The sequence below is a fragment of the Phasianus colchicus genome, chromosome 1 (genome assembly GCF_987193195.1).
Source record: "Phasianus colchicus chromosome 1, bPhaCol1.hap1.1, whole genome shotgun sequence".
NCBI lineage: Eukaryota > Metazoa > Chordata > Aves > Galliformes > Phasianidae > Phasianus > Phasianus colchicus.
Genome location: NC_143436.1, coordinates 170,956,764 through 170,971,225, shown reverse-complemented (window position 1 = coordinate 170,971,225; position 14,462 = coordinate 170,956,764). Strand labels below are relative to the sequence as shown.

The following is a 14,462-nucleotide window of genomic DNA, read 5'->3' as shown; positions in this document are numbered from 1 at the left end:
TAATGTAACTATTATATAGATCATGAACAAACTGTCAGTCAGCTCAGATTGGCATAACCATCTCATTTTGAACATCACAGACTTCTTACAAATTAGTTTCTAGGATGTTGCCTGTGTAACTTCCACCTGATGTAGAATATTTTGACCTCAGTTTTAACACCTGCAGCATCCGTAGACCTCTTAGAGCAGTGAAAAGCTCATTACATGAGACAAATGAATTTAAGAGAGCTTTATAAAGTGTGCTGGAGTCATCCTGCAAAAAACATTTGTGAACATCAAATTCATTTGCCATCAATCCTAATTAAAGCCTGGAACCAGACCCCAGATTTAGAGCCTATCCACGCACTGGATGCAGAGCAGGCTATCTGACAAAACAAAGCCTCTAAGCAATACCACATGGAAGACGGATGGTAGGACTGGCCTTTGGTGATAAGATCAATGGGGAGGCGAACACGACTAGCAGTGTTTCAGGACTTTGATATTCTGGTGATAGGCACTATAAAAAAAACACTCATATCGTTTGTATCAGCCCACACTTGCCAAATGTGGTGAAACGCCAGCTCAACCCTTTCCCTTGATGGACAGAAGCAACGCTGGAGATGTTGTTTACTACAGACCAGTGAGTGGTGGACAGAGATCTGCAACTGTGAAGTGATAAAGTGACAATAGCCTTCTGCTCCTGCAGGAAGCGCTTGAAGATTCTCAGCAAAGGATGAAAATTGCAACCATAAAGCAAACAAACCCGCCAATAAAGATTATTGTGGGCCTGCTAGCGTGCAGAGTGCTAAAAATTTGCAAACTTCAATCCTTCCCAAGTATAACATGTAGATCAAACTACCTCTTACTGCTTCCAGCTGTGGAAGGCTGAGCATATGCAGCAGGAAACCTGCAGCCGCATGTAAAGGGAATGAGGCACCCATATGGTGTGGTTCAGATAGAGAAAGCCTGTGCTTACAGCACAGCACACCAAGCAGCTCTGGATGACACATGGGACCCAAAGGGGAATGAGGGACTGCTGCATGGGGACAACATGGTGCCCTGCACTGCCTGTGGTTAATTTCAGTCCCTTTTTGATGAATTTGGAAGTATCCTGACCTTGGTCTGGCTCTTCATGCTAAGACACTTGCCAGGGGAACTGTGGTGAGGCACCATGGGACATAATAAGCTGAATTGCAAGGAAGCCCTGTAAATCTCAGCACTGGCTGATGTGTAGTTTGATCCACAAAACATTTAGGCAACCTACTGCCACTGCAAGGCTGTAAACACATACGCGTATAGTAATCCCCCCAGCCACTCCTGAAACCAGAAAGCATTTACTGGTCTGCCTCTATACCTAACAGTCTCTAAGACAGGGCTAGTTCAAGAACCTAAGAAAGCAGAACCCCCCAAAATAACAGGCACCATCAGTTTCCACCAAAGGTAGCAGCCATAGGCACCCAGTTGTGGCTCTGGTTTCAATCTGTTCTTTTCCAGGGCTTTCCCCATTGGTTCTTCCATACCTCTCATCTTGCTAGCTATTGGATACCACACAGTTTGCTAAATCTATGTAGTGCCTGGCTCTGATGGAAGGGATTCTAAACATAAGAAAATGCAGAACCCAGGGCATTCTGTGAGTCCTGCAGCCCTAAACACCTTGCCCATGGGAGAGCCCAAAGGATGATGGCTATCCTTGCTTAACTCATGGACAGCACACCATGCTGTGTGATAAGGCAGAGAAGGCAGATAACAGTAAGAACTTCATGAGTACAGGAAATTAAGATAAGAAGTGAATATGAGATGGGAGAACTTCAGCTATCAACATTGGTATATTAACTGTATCTATTGCTGTCCTCTGGAAGGGAGGCCCCGTGGGCACAGAATGGGATGCATTTCATCTGCACTGCGAAACTCCCCAGGGGAGGGTGATCACATCCAAACTGCTTGACGGGAATGGTCAGTGTCCCAGGCTGACTCCCATAGTGAGAACTGTTTGACACTGGTGGTCAGGATGGACTGAAAATATGCCTGGAGGGATCCTGGTAATTTAGCAATATAGATGACTGAGTCCCAGTGCCCAGAAATACTCCCTGGTATTGTTCAGATTATTAGCACATGCTTTGCCTTTGGGATCTCATCACCATGGGGATTAGTTGACGTTTGTACCACTGCAATGTGCTAATTGCTGCTTTTAAGAACATAGTCTTCTGAATATTGTTGCAGAAGGCAAGACAAAAAGAGCAGTAACATTCAGAAGTGTGAATGCATTAAAGACAAGGACACTCGTATAATCAGAGGAAGTAAGACATCATTTCAACATGTATCTAATACAGCTCTACAGAAACCACAGTGATTAAGAGAGCATTAAAAGGACAATTTAATTGCCTGACAAACCTAATACTGGATGTGTACCTCTTGCCCTTGAGTGGCATTTGTCTTGTAGCATGGATATGTGGTGAAAAAGTGGAAGGGGGGACAGAATTAAACCAGTAGTGAGATAGGCATTGCCAATGCAGGTTAGCCAAATGCCTTCTGTAGCCTTGTACGCCATTTCTGGCAGTTGTTAGCACAGATACTTTAAAGAAAGGTGCAAAATCCCACATAGTGTGTAATTATGCAGTCTTGCCTGTGGAACAGTTTCTTCTTTACTTCCGGAGATGCGTTATGTCTCAGAGTATGACAGTTTTCCCAGTTTGCATGACTCTTACATTTTTATTCCAACTTGCGTAAGAGTAGATATGATGATTCATACACATTATTTCATGCTGTTTTTAGCATTTGTGGAGGAAATGTTAACTGCTCCTTCTTACTCCTTTGATTTTTGCCCCTGGTGTTATTATGGGGCTGGTGACAAAAGAGGCAGAGACAGGTGCTTTAGCAGCATCATACAACACATTTACATTTGTGCATGTTTTTCCTGATTTGAAAAAATCAGTGCCTTCAAAAGGAACTACCCAACATTAGCAAGATCTGTCTTGCCTTTCAAATTTATCACAGAATCACAGAATCATCGATTCATGGGATGGTTTGCATTGGAAAGCACCTTTAAGACCATTCAGTTCCAATCACCCTGCCACAGGGCAGGAATATCTTCCACTAAATTAGACTGTCAGAGTCCCATCCAACAAATCTTTGAATACCTATGGGGATGAGGCATCCACATCTTCTCTGGGCAACCTGAGCCAGTGCTTTACCATGCTCATAGGGAAAAACATCTTCCTTATGTCTAATCTAAATTACTTCTTGTCTTGTTACTGTATTCTCTGATAAATAGTCCCTTTCCAACTTTCTTGTAGGTACTGAAAGGCCACAGTGAGGTCTCTGCAGAGCCTTTTCCAGCCTGAACAAACAGCTCTCTCAGCCTGTTTTCATAGCAGAGGTGATCCAGCACTCTGATAATCTTTGTGGCCTTCCTCTGGACATGCTGCAACAGCTTCACATCCTTCCTGTACTGAGGGCCTCAGACCTGAACGCAGTATTCTGGATGAGACCTCAAAAAAGCAGAGCAGAGTGGGACAATCATCTCCCTCACCCTGCTGGCTACCTCTCTCCTGGTGCAGCCCAGGATACAGTTAGCCTTCTGTGCTGCAAGTGCACACTGCTGGTTCATGAACAGCTTTTTGTCCATCAGGACCACCAACTCCTTTTCATTAGGGCTACTCTCAATGAGTTCTCCCAAACTATACTTATATCTGGTATTGCCTCAACCCAAGTGCAACACCTGGAAATCAAGGGGATTGCAAACATCACTGGCACATGAAGAGTTTCTCATTCACCAGCATCCCCAAGTCCTTTTCCTCAGGGCTACTCCCTGCTCAGCCTGTATTTGTGCTTACAGGGTAAGCCAAAATTTCTTTCTGTGCTGTGTCATGACACCTTCTGACTATACGTCAAGCATGAGGATCAGATGGGAGGCCTGGTGACTTTGCAGTGACTGGAAGTTTCTCTTCAGAAAGCTGAGCTCACCTGCCTCCTCCAGCTGTGAGCTTCCATACTATTGCTTGTTGGTTTTGAGGTCTCTCCCACACTGTGGGTGGGTTGACTAATGATGTTCCTCTGATCCTGCCATCTCCTCTTACCCAAAGAGCCACACTGCTCTCAGGGCCCCTTGATGTGGTCCCATCAATCCATCATCATGTAATATGTTGTGGGCCTTGACACACCCCACCATGCCAGGTTCCTCACTGAGACTGTAGACCTTGTTTCCATTTGCAAGCTTGGATCTGTGAGGAAGGAAGGAATACTTTATGAGTCATCACTGTCAAGAGCTTTACACTTCAAGATGTAAATGTAGGAGGATATTGTTCAGAGGTCTTTCAGTTTGCTCTACAAACTTGTAAATTCAGGTGCAGAAACCAAAATCTTGAATTTCTCTATTTGACTATGTGGAAATAACTATAGTAAAATGCTGACATCTGCAAAACCTTCCATATAATTTTCACAGTTAGGGAACAGCAAACACAAAGACCCTCAGCTTAAAGCTGGCACTAGAACTGAGTTTCCATTTACCATCATGCGCTTTGCTCTTGTTGATGCCAGTAAACTCCAAGAAAGTTATCTGCAATAGCAAGTCTATGTGTTGCATAAGTATAAATGACATGTTTTTATGAAGAGGTCCAACACATTGGCTACATCAGAAGGGGAAATAAGTGGAAAAGATGATGAGAATTTAGTTCTTAACTGGAGTGTAGCAGAGGGAAAGTCCAACTCCTAATGTATTGTGGAACTATCTGGTAAAAACTTATGCATGCTTTTGGACTCCATTTCATCTGCAGATTAGAATCACTAAAGTTGCCACAGGAGAGGCCAAGCACATTAGTGAAATAACACAAGTACTCCACCCTTGGAAGATCTGTAAATACAGCACTCCAAAACCATCTGTCAGCCCTCCAAAACCACTGCAGGAAAGGTAAATATTAGTAACAGCCACTAAGATCTAGAAAGAGCAAACTGGGATTTCTCCTGGGTGATGGCTAGTACTTAGACTAAGATCATCTCAACAGCTCCTTCTTCTGTGACCAAAGTGAAGAGAGGGCGGAAAAAGAAATGAGAAAAACTAAGCCAACTCCAGACAGACTCTAGAGTCAGCACTGAAAACTTAGGAGTTTAAGCAAATAATAATGAATTCTCTGTCTTTGGCTCTGAATCTCTAGAGATAACCTGGACAACTTGTTGGGTAATTCTACTCCAGCTGAGAACAACATTTTCTCTTTTCTCTTGACGAATTATTTGTGCCTCGAAATTTGGATGCTAAGGGAACTGTAAATACTGCCTGACCCACCTGAAAATCCTGAGATCTTGTAAATTAAAAAGCACTGGAGAGGATGTTTGTTGACAGACATGAAGGAGATGAGGATGTAAGAACTGCCTTTTATTGATCAGCCTTGTGAAACCTTTCTTGTTCTCTTTCAGACCTTCTGTTCTCCTTGAGAAAGGAGAATGGTTCAACATGACTCCATTTAGTGATGGAAATTTATCATGTGAGTCACTATATCAAAGACTAGAGAGCATGGAGAATCTTGTTGAAGAACCCACAGTTCTAGGATGCTTGCTCTGGTCAGACTGTGTTATGTCTAGGACTCTAACCTTTTCCCATTGAGGTTTTAGCACTGAAGCTTGGAGTATTTCTGCTGATTTACCAGGCCTAGCCTGTCCCAGGAGAAGAGGAGGCAGTGCTGAGAGAGAAGCCCATTACAACAGATGGTGTTGTCATGGCATCATCCTTAATCATCTGTAGTAACAAGGGACTGCTGAGGGTGGTGGCAAGTTGACTTGCAGGCCTTCATGCACATCAGATATGCATCAGATCAGGAGACGAAAGGCCTGTCAGCATCGTAACTTCTCCTCCTTACAGCTGGGACACAGTTTTGCTGCATTGCAGACAAATGCTAAATCAGTCTCCTGAGCCAGACACAGCATTCAAGCTTTCAACAAAAGGCCTCAAAGTCCTCTTTGACCTCATCATGGCCAGAAATCTCACTGCTGCCTCTGCCAGGTATGAGCTAATTTTTGATAAACAGATTTTCAAAATGGCTTAGTCTTGATAATCTATATGTATTAGTTACACTTGTCTGTTATCTGCAAATGTAATATTGTCTACTATTTGTCTAACTTAAATTGTCTCCGGGAGACACCCTGCCAGCAGACTCCATCATTGAAGTATCTGTGGAGTGTGCATTTGGGTGAAACAAATTAAATGTTTTGTGTTAGTTGGTACGCTTAGGTAATATGCCCAAGGTATCCATCCAGGCCAAATGAGAAGAAAATTAGCATTCTCTCTTTTTCTCCAAACTCCTTTCTGTTCATCTGTGAAGTAGAAAGTACTTTTAGGAGAGGCAGTGAAAGAGCCCTTCTGACATTAATGGGAGCTGTGTACTGCAGGCAAATTAGAGAGTGCACTTTATGTGGCACATGACATAGGAACTGTCATTGCTTGTCCTGACACTAGTGCACTACAGCTGAAGGGCTTCCCATGCACCAGGAGTCCTGGCTTAATAAAAAACTTTCAAAGGCAAAATCACAGCAAATTGCACATTAGTCTTTATGAGAAGGTACCGACACACAGAGATGACCAATGGCTATCCATGTGCTGTCATGACGTTTTCTAACATAGATTTCTCCAGCAGTGCTTCAGAAATTTGGCTTTCTTCCCTTCCTGCGCTTTACAGTGATGGGGCACTGAATTTGCACTGCTGGACACAGAGGTAGTCCAATGCCATACTACATATTAAATATTGTCTCCTCAATAAATGATGTTTCTTTTTCTGGGTGAGGGACTCTGTTCAGCATTCAGTGGTGAACAGGGGTCTGAGTGCAGCAGCTGGAGCTGGAGTAGTGTCAAAGGGATGTGTGCCTAGGGTGCAACTATGGGAGAAACAGGAGAACGTGCATGTATGTCTGAGCATGTAATTATAAGTGAGCATAAAGCTACGCTACCTGGAAATAGGATAAGAGGCTCTAAAGCCAGGTACTGCAGGACTGTAGGTTTGGATCAGATACTGAAGGGACCAGAACATCTTTGAGCTGACTATTGAAGGGACCAGAAAGAGGCATGAGAAGTCATGGCTGTGAAGTCCCCAGAGACTGGAAAAAAAGCAATGTCACACCCACTTTTAAAAAGGGTAGAAAGGATGACCCAGGGAACAACTGGCCTGTCAGCCTCACCTTGGCGCTGGGAAATATCATGGAGTAGATCCTTCTGGAAGCTGCACCAAAGCAAACAGAAGTAAGGGAGATAATATGGGATAATGAGCATGACTTCACAAAGGGCAGGTCTTGCCTGACCAAACTTGTCACTTTATGGTGTAACTGCATCAGTGGACAAGGGAAGAGCACTGATGTTATCCATCTGGTCTTCAGTAAAGCCTTTGACACAATCCTCCATGACATCCTTCTCTCCAAATTGAAAGATTTGTTGAGTGGACTGTGTAATGGATGTGGAACGGGTTATGAGATTGTATCCAGACGGTGGTGGTCAATGGCTCAATGCCTGAATGGAGATCAGCGATGAGTGGTGTCCCTCAGGGGTCCGTACTGGGACCAGTGCTCTTAAACACTTTCATCAATGACATCAACAGTGAGACTGAGTGCATCCTCAGCAAGGTTCCAGATTACACCAAACTGTGTGGTGGGATTGACACACCTGAGGGACAGGATGCCATTTAGAGAGACCTGGACAGGCTTGAGCTGTAGGCCCAGAAGAACCTCATGAGGTTCAATAAATCCAAGTGCAATGTCTTGTAACTGGGTCTTGGCAACCCCCACTATCAGAACAAGCTGAGGGGTAAAAGGATGGAGTATTTCCAGAGGAGGACCTCAAAACTGATCCAAGGGATAGAAGGCTCCAGAGAGACCTGAGATTGGCCTTTCATTATCTAAAGGGAACTTAAGAAAGAAGGGGACAAACTCTTTGGCAAGGTCTGTTGTGATAGGACAAGGGAAATGATTTAAAACTAAAAGAGAGAAAATTTAGATTGATTATTAAGAAGTCTTTTTTACAATAAGAATGGTGAGGCAGTGGCACAGGTTGCCCAGAGAGGTGGTGGATGCCCCGTCCCTGGAGATATTTAAGGTCAGGCTGAACAGGGCTCTGAGCACATCTGTAGGTGTTCCTGTTCATTGCAGGGGAGCTGGACCAGATGGCCTTTACGGGTTCCTTGCAACCCAAATGTCTGTACCAGTACCTGGAAAGAAATTAGCATGTCCCCACTACTGAGTACAAACCCAGTTGCTAGAGGACACCCTCCAGTTCCAGCTGAGCCTTGAACTTTCTGACCCCATTCTCCTGCACAGCCTCACAGCATCTCTGTACTCCTCCCAAGTTGTTTGTTCCTGCTTCCACTGCCCATGCATTTTCTTCTAGCTCTCCAGCACGGCCAGCAGGTCTTTGTACAGACATGCCAGTCTCCTGTCTTCCTTTCCTGACCTCCTTCTCCTGAGGATGGAGAACTTTGTGCACTAAGGAAACCTTCCTTAAAGACCTGCCAGCTCTGCTTGGCTTCCTTATCCTTGAGGACAGATTCTCAAGAGGGTTTGTTGACTAACTCCCTGAAGAGCTGGAAGCTGGCCTTCCTAAGAATTAGCTGGAGGGAGTCATGTTCGTAAAATCATAGAGTCATAGGTTAGAAGGGACATTTAAGATCATTTACTTCCAACCCTCCTGGTAGAGGCAGGGACATCTCACACTAGATCAGGCTGCCCAAAGCCCCATTCAGCCTGGCCTTGAATGCTTCCAGGGAGGGGGCATCCATAGCCTCTCTGGGCAACCTGTTCCAGTGTCTCACCACCATCACAATAAAGAATTTCTTCCTAATATCTAGTCTAAATCTATCCTCTTCCAGTTTAAAACCATTTCCCCTTGTCATGTCACTAGATGCCCTTATAAAATGTCCCTCCCCCGCTTTTCTGTAGGCCCCCTTCAGGTACTCGAAGGCCACTATGATGTCCTCCTGGAGCCTTGAGCCTCCAGGCTCAAAATCCTCAGCTTTCTCAGCCTGTCCTCACAGTTGAGGTGCTCCAGCCCTCTGATCATCTTTGTGGCCCTTCTCTGGACCTGCTCCAATAGCTCCATGTCCTTCTTGTTTTTGGGGCCCCAAAATTGGACACAGTACTGCAGATGGGGTCTCACAAGAGAAGAGTAGAGGGGCAGAATTTCCTCCCTCAACACACTGGTCACACTTCTCTTGATCCAGGATAACTGCTGGCCTTCCAGGCTGCAAGTGCACAGTGCCAGTTGAGTCTCTCATCGACTGACACCCCCAAATCCTCCTCCTCAGGGCTTCTCTCAAACCATTCTCTATCCAACAGGTATCTGCTCTTGGGATTGCCCCTAGATGCAGAATCTTGCACTTGGCCTTGTTGAACTTCACGAGGCTGCCATGGGCCCACCTCTCATGTTACATTGTGTTTATTTCCCACTAACAGACTTTGATCCTGAGCCACAACAGAAAGGGACAGGATTAGGTTCTCTGGGCTGTCTCTGTTTGAACAAGTATTTTTGTCTGCTCTTTTGATCATATGGCCAACCACATGTATATGTGCACCTTGCATGTGTGTGCACACATGCCTGTTGTGGCTATGTGCTTGGCCTCACTCCAGGATGGACCTGGGAACACATTCCTGGATTTGGCAGCCCCTGCAACAGATTACTTACAGCATGCCATACAAAGGCATGGATTGCTTTGGTTTTACTTTCATTAATAAACTTTGTTGAGAAAATATGGAACCAATACTAATAAAAAGGAGGATTTAGACTGACTGAGTTTCACTGGAAACCAAAGGTGTGACTGAGATATGGAGCTAGGCTTAAGAACCCAGACTGACTCTGCCACTGGCACTGCTGCTGTAGCTTGGACTTCAGTGTGATTTAAACAAATAAATCTTTATCCAGGGCCACAGTGGTTCTTGAAAACTCACTGAGGTCCTATGGTCACAGCAACCTGCAGCTCATTGAAATGTGGCCCCACCATCTGTGGTCACATCTCCAGATGACAGACATTGAGAGAGAAGAAGGGGCCAAGGACAGAATGCTGTGATAGAAAAGCCAGAGATGAGAGACTGCTTTACTCACTCATACACAGGGCAGGAAATGTCCCAACAGCTCTTTGAGCCTCTTTCTCCACTTGAATCTACAAAATGAATAAGAAGAAATAATTTAACAATAGGGCTCTGTGTGACTCAAGCCACAATACTATGTGTGTCACAAACGAAAAAGCTTTTGTTTCTATTTGGCGGGTATCCACGAATCACAGTGGCCACAAAGATTTTTACCAACATTTGCACCATCTTTGACAGTCTGCAGATGTCCCCCACTGCTAGTTAATTTCCAGTCTGAGCTGGTTTAGCAAGGAGACATTGCATATTCTCTTCTACCTTACATAGTATTGTTGCTTTTTTAAAAAAAGAGAAAGTTTTGTGCTGAAAGGGAGTGAAATGGTGCTGTTGGGAATTGGCAATATCGCCAACTGGCTCAGTGGTATTTTTGCAGCCAGATAAAATGACTCTGAAAGGAACAAAGCAAAAACACCCTAATATTTCCTCCACCGCCCTGTTGTCCCAAATGACTGAATCTAATCTATATAATAAGGAGTATCACTTCCAGTCCAAGGAATTATTTGAACGTGATGTGCTGAGGAGCATATTGAAGACAGTGAATAACCACCCTTCTCCAACTGAGCTGTTCACTGATTTTATCATTAGAGTACTGCACTGTGTTTTTTTGGACCACCAAGCTCATTGATCCCATCCAGCTACACTATGCCTAAATGACTTTCAGTCTCTTGAATTAAATGTCTCCTCAATTCAGAAATCACTTATTTCACCAGAAGTGGGGCCTCTTCTGGCAGGCACCTGACATAGACTGGGTCCCTCAGCATGCAACACTGCTTTCATTTCTTCGCAGGTCATAGATTTTAAGAAGAGGACTCACCACGAACCTTCAAGCCAATGTCGTTTTTGCATGGACCACAGGACTTGCTGACATCAGTTCCTGCTTCAAGTCCAAAGACAATGGTTGGAATAAAACAGATCATTTTGGAAACATTTCCAGTATACACATTCTTCACCCAGTATTAGTTGCTCCAATTATTGTTTTTATTTCCATTTTTTATTAATTTTAATTAAAAATTTATTTCCAACTGCAATCATTGGAACCTGTTGTGTCTCTTTGTCTGCCACACTAAAATAGCATCTACAGACAGTTGTTTACTTAAAGAAGGATATAGGTTGTAATCAAGCCAAATTCTGCTTTGATGGTCCCTTTAGACCTTTCTCTACCAGGTACATTTCCCAGTCCAGAATATTTTTGAACTGTGTTTCTGAGTAATCTCAGGAACATCAACACCCTTTCTCCCTCAGCTCTCTCTCCTGCTATGCACACAAACGTACACACCAGAAATATCTTTAAACAGCGAGTGTATCCTTTGTGCAAGCATATTCAGAGACCAGAGGTTGCCTATCATCAGTGCACCTGGCATGTGCCCATTCAGTCTATATTACTCTTGTTGCCTGATTCAAATCTTGTGCAGTACCAAGTTGAAACCCTGGGATCAGTGCTGGGCTGATAGGTCAAATTATCCGGGCTGTGCCATTTATCATGCAAATTCTCTCCCAGGCATCTGGAACTTCCCCAGTGTGTTAAGATTTATTTTCTTTGGCCACTTTTTTTTCAGTCTGCTGGATACAGGTTACTCAGCTCTCTGCCTGACTTTATTATCTGCAGTTTAACCTCCTCTTTGGTTAGAACAAAAAGTATGTGATTACTGTTCATTGACATGAACAAATGATTAGGAATTTTTTCCCCTGGATATAAAACATAAATATTACAGATTAAGCCTCCTTTTATTTTTTATTATTGGCAGTTTTACTATTTCCATCTTGTAATGGACTCATGTCATTGTTAAGATCCTTTATGTTCTGGAAAGACTTAAATAAAATTCCAAGCATACAACAAAATACTCAACAGGCAACTTTCCTCTTCTCTGCTTGTCATGGTTCTACTTGTGACCTGTTACTCCTTTTACCAATTTTCCCCAAATCCTACCTTTTAATTTACATATATCCTCATTAAGTGTTTTTGTTTTTTCCTCTTGGGATTCATGTACACACATACATAAGAAGTTTTACTTCCCTTCTGAGGCAGGCTATTTAATGACTGCAGATTTCTTTCCTGGGTGTGGTTTCTTGGGCATCCACTTAAGTATTATCCAATGATTCTCAATCATCATTTGGATTTTCCTGTTAATAAAATCCTTTTCCCAGTTGAATTTCTCCCAGCATTGTTTTCAGCTAAAATGAAACTTGCTCTTTAAGGCACAACTAATATCCTTTATTGGATTGGACTTCATTCTGTTTGGAGATAATAAATATAATCCCACTGTCGGCAGTTATACTCAAGTCATTGGTAATTGCTCATCCTATAATCAGTCTCTCTGCTGCAGTAAAGGGAAGATCTAGTATAGATTTCCCACTTGGATGTAGCACTGAAATTGTCATCTATAATGTTTGGAAATGGTTGCCTTCTTCTCAGAGTGCTTCAGCACAGAAAATTCAGTTTAGAAAACCGGGGTATGTCAAAGTTATAAATTAAAAAAAAAAAAAAGGCCAAGAAAACAGGCTATTATCCTTTCTAGAGGTCTGTCAAATCTTTTGCTGTTGGCTAAAGCATGCAGCATGATCATTACTATGTGGTACATCATACATTTTCAGAATACACATCACCACCATGTGCAGATCCCCAAACAAATGAGACCCAAACCTGATGGCTCAGAGAAGACCAGAGATGTCAGCCCAGCACTTTACCTGCTATTTACATATACAGTATATAAGTATCCCTTGTCTCTTCTCCCAGCTGACTATATGCTACAGAAAACACCTGCTGGCCTCTTTGGGAGCCAGAGTCACACACTGTGTTCCTGATTTTAGTAGACATAACACCTTCAGTAGCAACATAGCAACACAACATATTACCATCATCTTACCACCACCTCCCAGGATAATACAGTAAGGAGATCCTCATTTACAGAAATGGATCCCCTCTGACGCTGAAACCAAAATTACCTGTCCTCAGGTATACCCAAAAGCTGCTAAGCTTTTTATATATTATTAATATGCAATGTGCCCAATTAGTCCTTTATTGTTATCAACATAAGAAGAAAAATTAAAAAGGAACAAATACCTGAAGGAAGGTTCACAAACACAGCACTTACCACCATGCCCCGTTAGTGTCTGTGACTTCACGGCACAGAAAGACAAGGTAAATATAACACATGCAGGAAGAGCAGGTCTTGGAGCTTGCTTTGTGTCTAAGGGATGAGTCTTTTCTTGTCCATCAACATTACTTGTCACTCTCCTGGTTTCATGTTTGGAGTCCAGTTACTGAGTACTACATGCAAAAATTGGTATTATTTTCTGCCACAGATTTCCTCAAACTTGATATTGCATTTTTCATGCTGTGGTGGGGAGTGATAGATGGTGCATTTTTGGGGAGACCTGATAGCAGCCTTTCAGTACCTAAAGGGGGACAGACTCTTGTGATAAGACAAGGGAAAATGGTTTCAAACTAAAGGAGGGGAGATTTAGATTGATTATAAAGAAGAAGTTTTTTACTATAAGGGCGGTGAGGCACTGACATAGGTTGCCCAGGGAGATGGTTGATCTCTATCCCTGAATGCCTTCAAGGTCAGGCAGGATGGGTCTCTGAGCACATGATGTAGCTGTAGGTGTCCCTGTTCCTTGCAGGGGAGTTGGACTACATGGCCTTTAAGGGTCCCTTCCAACTCAAACAATTTCATGATTCTATTTTTTTTCTTTTTTGAGGCATGCTGGCACTCCCAGGAGCAGCTCATGTTTGCACAAGGGGCCACCAGTAGCCAGTTCAACAATCCAGCAGCACAGACACAAACAGACACTCACCTCCACCAACACTGACTAATGAACAGTTTACATGTCAGAACAGTGATGTTTCTGGCTGCGTGGCTTTTTATCCATTCTTCTTTTGATACAAAAGCCATGGCATAAAGAGGCAGAGCACTTGAGACACGTTTACAAAGATTAAACCACTGACTTGGCTTTAGTTAAAGTAAATTCTCCTGCTTCCCACTGTGCAAAGGTTTACAAAGGGAGGACTGGCAAAGGTTGCTTTGTCTTCTTTCCTGCCACTGTCTTTTGGCTCCAACAACAAATGCAGGACTTAAACCACATAAAAGATCGGTAAGGTATTAGAACTTTTTGAGAGGTTTGGCATCTGACACATTCCTAATCTGTCCGGGTAGGGTTTAGATTAGCTGCAGTGCTCCTGTCATGATAGGGCAATTTAATGAGACTGAAATTCCAACTTCCCTCTGGAGGTGAGGAGTTACAAATCTCTGTCCACAGCCTCTTTGCTGTTGAGGCCCCAGAAATCACGGACTTAGGCACTCTGATTCACCCTAAGGTTGTGACTGTAGATGGAGGTAGACCTGACGGTGGCTCTAGTGGAAAAACGGCAC

General features: G+C 43.4%; 1 long non-coding RNA gene across 1 annotated transcript; it reads right to left on the bottom strand.

Moving 5' to 3' along the window:
* Positions 1-823: 823 nt before the first annotated feature.
* On the bottom strand, positions 824-13,999 carry LOC149920236 (uncharacterized). The gene is made up of 4 exons (XR_016462180.1): positions 13,182-13,999; positions 10,904-10,966; positions 10,046-10,103; positions 824-4,199 (listed from the first exon to the last, which is right to left on the bottom strand). It is a non-coding gene; the product is annotated as an uncharacterized LOC149920236 (long non-coding RNA).
* Positions 14,000-14,462: the final 463 nt, after the last annotated feature.